Genomic DNA, 5,925 nt, shown 5'->3' with positions numbered 1-5,925 from the left:
TGAAAGTATCTGTAAAGACCCTCAAGGACGTCAACGCTATTAGACTAGTTAAGAGACGTCTTAGCCGCTAATTACTCGATTTAGATACGAAACTAGTACCTCTAGATAGATCTCGAAAAGTTTCGCTGAATGGACTACTCGCACACGTCATTCGGATACTGGGTGAAGAAAATTTATCAATTTATGTTCGGAGGGTAAAAATATAATTTTGGGATATTACCCTTGTGGATGCACGTGTCTAAGGGAGTGGGTGTCTCAGCAAATTGGGTCGACCTTATCCCCAGCCGAGAGGATAACCTCGTTCTCATTTATTTTCTTCTTCTTCTTTCTTCTCGTTTTCTTCCCTCTTCTCTTTTCTCTTCTCTGTTCGACCTTCTACCGGTTTGATCGAGAGTTAGCAAGGGAATTAATCGAATGAAGTTATTTGATGAGTATGTGGATGATGAAGGAGATGGTGTAGTTGTAATTCGTAAAGAAAATCAATTAGAGGTTGACGAATTAGAATAGAGAGAACCAAGTTAGGGTTTTGGTGATTATGATGAGTGATTTGGGTTGTTGTTAGGTGAAGAACGAGCGGGTCGAAGTTTAATTGAGGTTCTAAAGTTGTTTGGAGATGATTTGAGGAATTAGGGTTTCATAAGAAAATACTCAAAAGAGGTTTAAAAGATAAAATTGATGTTCAAGAAGTGAGATTAGAGATGGATATGGATTGGTTGAGTGAAGTTATATTTGGAATTAAGTTGTAATCGGTGAATTGATGGACCAATGAATTAGGGTTTCGGTGTTGAGAATTGGGAAGTGAACTAAAGTTTACTGAGAACAGAGATAGTGATGAAGGTTGCTGAGTTGGTAATGGGCTTGGGAAGAATTACTGAGTCAAGTTAACTGAAGAAGAAGTTGACTTTCAATGGCTTGAAACAGAACTTAGTTGGGGTAACTGCTCTTCTGATTAATTTAGTTATTTAATCTTGTCAATTGAGTTCTATTAGCTGTTATTTGAGTTAAGATCTGAGACAGGTATTTGAATGAAGTTTGGTGGTAGTTTACAATTATGTTGAACCACAGAGAAACTGTATGTATGAGAATGATACAGGAATTCAGTGTTTTGTTATTGTCGGTGATGAGATTGTTGAATCTACTGCTAGTGGTTCAGGCAAAAGAAATTGAGATTGTAGGTGATGTTGATTGTATTGGATCTGAAGTGTCGAATGGCTTTTGAAGATTTCAGTTGAGGATGTAATATCAGGAATGGTGGTGTTTGTAAAGTGAAGAAGGTTAGAATTGGATTTGAACTGAAGTTATAGAGGTTTGTGTTATGATTGGTTTGCGGAGATAGAGTGTATACAAGATTATAGTTTAGGTTTGTTTGATTGGATTGCAATTGCATATGGAATTGGAATTAATCTGGTTATGCAGATAGAGCTGAAATGGTATTGTTAGTCTAAGCCGTTGAGTTGTTATGAGTTGCAATTATAGTGATATTGTTTGTGTGTGAGAGTTTTAAAGATGCAGTGGCAGTATAGTTGTGCTGGTTTGTTTCAGTTGAGAAGATGGTTACTGCAGCTACTGCAATTGCAGGTAATTAGAGTTTATAATTGTAATTGGAATTTGAAGTTTATTTGAATGATTGAATTTATGTAATGAATAGATCGAAGGTGAATTAGAGTTAGAGTTAGAATCACAGTTGTCTAAGAAGTTTTGGCCTATATTATGGCCTAGTTTTACCATTAATCATCCTAGTCAGTTGACTCAGTTAATCTGACTGAGTCACATGTGTACCTGAATCAGTCTTATTGACTGAATTGACCCGGACCGATTCTTGTTGACTCATTGACAGAGTTAGACTTTAACCTTGGACTGTTGACCTGACCTTGACCGTTGACTTATCTTGACCGTTGACTGACGTTTACCGTTAGTTGGCCCCTTTGACCGTTAGTTGTCTCAGATGGACTGGACTTTAGTTAATGGGCCTGTATAGTGTACTTGAGCTTAGGTTTAGTGTTCCTATTTGATGTAATGGACCTTTATGGTCTGGATCAGTTTTTGTTTCCTTCTACAAAGTTGTAGGTGTTCATAAGACTTAGACAATTGACTATAGAACCAACCCAATTGAATTAGTAAACCTTAGCTATGCTAAAGATACTGAATGAAAAGGTGTAAAGTCATAAATGGGCTTAGAACCATTAGATAGAATTGTATGATTCTTGTGTGAGCCATTTTGACTAGATTCTTAGAGTTCTTCTGTGATTAACAGTTAGTTATTAATAACGATCGATTCAAAGGATGAACCAGTGGATCATGGATCTCGAGGTAGGCGTGGCTTGTCATCAAAAGAGGTGGGAATACATTTGACTCTTTTGTAACCATTATTGTTGCTTTTACAAAAGTTTATGCTTAACAAACTCATGCATTATCTGTCCGTGCATTCCATGCTTTGTTTACATTGTATTATGATAATTGTGTTGATTCTGTGAATCTTTCCACGATTTGGAAAGGACTTGTAATGTTTTGTTTGTCATTATGAATTGTTATGGGAAATGAGAATTTCCACTTGTGATCTATAGGATACGCTCCTTCATATTTATATCTACGTGAATTCAGTTTTTATTGCTTAGAGTGGGTCATCATGGTCTTGGTGATATCAATAGATAATGAGTGTGGTTAGCACGAATATTATACATTGTTTGAAGAAGGAGTTTTTCCATATACATGTTCGTTTATTTCAGTGACTTGGTCACTTTTTAATATTTGGGAAAACATTATTGCTTTCCAAATCTTGCTTATGATTACTTTAAAGTTAAATGTTATTCCTACGGGGCACCCCTTTTAGGGATGATGTGCTCACCCATTCCCACTTTCAGTTTCAGTGACAGATCATAGTTGCGCAGCGGAAGCTTCAAGGGTCGAGTTCGCTAGTTGATTAACTTCTGCTATGTTTATTATGTATTATATTTTATTTGTAAACCAAATGACTATTATATATGTATCATTTGAGAGTAATCCTTGTATATATATATTTCTGAGCAGGGCTAGTTTTGGTTAAGTTTTATAGCAGATTTCTTGATTGAATGCTTAAGTATATGATTTGGTTTCTTAGTGCTTATGTTTTTAGTTAATCTGTTGTATTAGTCAGCGGCTAGCTTTGGGGGCGCTACAGTGTTGGTATCAGACCTCACTATTAGATCTTATATGGGAAAAGATAGAAATAGTCGGTGCTAGTTAGTGAACTAGATTAGTTTAGAACTGGGTTGGGTTGTGAGATAAATCTTAATCACTAAAAGCTAACAATAATTAAAATATTTGTTTGATTGATTTGTTTGTTTGATTGTTTATGTCTGGTGAAGTAAAAATTATAGGGTACACCAGTAACTTTAGCTAAAAAATGTTAGGGAATAATCAGACTAAGAAGTATGAACACGTACATAATCCAATACTAGAAAAATTGTGAGATTAACACAATTGATAAACCTTGAAAGTCATATAGAAATTTATTGCGCACCTTGACTTATACGTAGGGTCAACAATTTATGATCACATAAATGTTAATAATTTGTTGGGATTTTTTAATAATATTTTTAAGAGTAGTTAGAATGATACTTCGATCATCAGTTTAATAATAAACATATTATAAAAGTAATTATAAATAAAAACAATAGTAATAACAGTATTCCGATACTAAGTGTAATATTAGAATTGAAAGAAAATAAATTTGTATATTGATAGGATCCTTCTTAGTAAATAGATTCAATCATCTTTTGAAATGGAAAATTAGTATGACGAACTTAAACTGTCAGAACTCAAATTCGTATTATACTGAGCATAACTTAAATTAAAATATCATTAACAAATATATAGCGATAAAATATTGATTAGGATTAAATAGCTATGGGAAATTATTAGTGCTTATCTAAGGTTAAGTTTTGCAAAATTAACTAATAACAAATTAGAATTATTTGTTTTTTGTTCGAACCAGACAGATAATATAAGACTTATTAGGTAGGTTTAAGAACATAAGGTCATATAAGGCATAAGGACTAAACTTGTTAACGATCTTATACCCAGATTATCTTTAGTCCAATAAATGATTCACTAACTCACTAAATTTTACACATAAAGTGATATATTATACAATTTTATGCAGACTCAAATTTAAATCATATTAAATTACCAACGCCAACATTTAACAAGATATAGTATACAGATTCAATGTGAATAAATAAAGTCTATGATATCAATTTGCACGTGAATGTAAAGTTATACTTAAAAAATTAAGGTTTAGTGTACCAACGGGACTATTAACTTAAGAATAATGAGAATAATAATACAGTTGATAATAATATTCGAATAATTAGGCTAGTAAGAAACTTATAGTAGATTATATTTGGAAAATTTATATATGGTATTTTAGTAAGTTAAACTATCACGTATTATAAATTGACATGAAATCAAATTTGGATTACGTATATTGATAAAATAAATAAATAATAATAATAATAACAATAATCAAAAGAAAGATGTTGATTATCAATGACAAATAATCAGCGCAAACAGTCTACCAAGGGGAGAAAGAAAGATGCTAACCTACAGGCCTATAGGAAAAAGCTGAGTTATGGTAACTATACAGCGGAAATTCGTGTATTATCATCCAATGGAGTGGCTCCTTCTACTCCTGATACTCTCTACGAGTTACAGCAAAAACACCCATCGGCACCACCTCCGGTTATCCCTTTGGACAATATCTCCGCAGCTGCATTATCTGTTAATTCCAACTCAGTTTTACACACACTGAAAAGCTTCCCCAAAGGAACTGCATGCGGTAGAGACGGACTTAGAGCTCAACACTTGCTAGACGCTCTTAGTGGTGCAGCAGCAGCAGTCTCTGATGAACTCTTACACTCCATTACCAGTGTAGTTAATTTGTGGTTGGATGGAAGATGCCCTACAGTTCTTGGGGAGTATGTGGCCAGCGCACCATTAACTCCCCTTCTCAAACCAGGCGGAGGGTTGATACCCATTGCGGTGGGTACAATATGGAGACGACTATGTTCAAAACTGGCAGCTACATCTGTGTGCAAGGACATGACTTCGTACCTGGGGAATTATCAGTTTGGTGTGGGGATATCGTGTGGCAGTGAGGGCATACTGCATTCTGCAAACAAACTAGTTGAACTGAAAGGTGGACAAGATAATATGAGTATGTTGCTTATAGACTTTACTAACGCCTTTAATTTGGTGGATAGAACCGCATTGGTCAATGAGGTCAGAGCTAGATGTCCTACCATATCTAGATGGGTCGAGTTTTGCTATGCAAAACCAGCTCGCTTTAATTACAATGAATCAGTCATGTCCTCAGCAAAAGGAGTACAACAAGGCGACCCTTTAGGGCCACTACTATTTTCTCTCATCCTACACCCACTGGTAACCAAGATTGCTTCGGAATGCACACTCGATTTACATGCATGGTATCTTGACGATGGCACCATTGATGGAGATACTCTAGAGGTGGCTAAAGCTCTTAGAATCATTCAAGAGGAAGGTCCTACAAGAGGCTTATTTTTAAATATCAGCAAGACTGAAATTTATTGGCCAATAGTTGACCTGAGGAGAGATATAGCCCGTGTTTTCCCTGCCAATATTAGTAAACCCACTGAGGGTGTCAAGTTACTTGGAGGACCAGTGAGTACCAACTTACAATATTACATCAATCTGGTTGTGAGTCGAGTTGAGAAGTCAACACAGCTTATGAACACTATCAAGAAGTTCCAAGATCCTCAGAGTGAGCTCCTCCTTTTACGTAGCTGCACCGGTGTGTCTAAGTTGTACTTCACTTTACATACAACTTGCCCTTCAACACTTCAACCAGCCACAATACAGTTCGATACATCGCTGTTTCAATACTTGCCCTTAATAGTTGGGGATGGTGTT

At 35.4% G+C, this 5,925-nt stretch overlaps 1 long non-coding RNA gene across 1 annotated transcript; it reads left to right on the top strand.

Moving 5' to 3' along the window:
• Window positions 1–342: 342 nt before the first annotated feature.
• LOC113337107 lies at window positions 343–3,024 on the top strand. The gene is made up of 3 exons (XR_003354104.1): window positions 343–1,578; window positions 2,255–2,336; window positions 2,862–3,024. It is a non-coding gene; the product is annotated as an uncharacterized LOC113337107 (long non-coding RNA).
• The last annotated feature ends 2,901 nt before the right edge of the window (window positions 3,025–5,925 follow it).

The sequence above is a fragment of the Papaver somniferum genome, chromosome 1, assembly GCF_003573695.1.
Source record: "Papaver somniferum cultivar HN1 chromosome 1, ASM357369v1, whole genome shotgun sequence".
Lineage (NCBI taxonomy): Eukaryota > Viridiplantae > Streptophyta > Magnoliopsida > Ranunculales > Papaveraceae > Papaver > Papaver somniferum.
The sequence above is the reverse complement of the archived record's forward strand: the minus strand, read 5'-3'. Positions and strand labels throughout refer to the sequence as shown.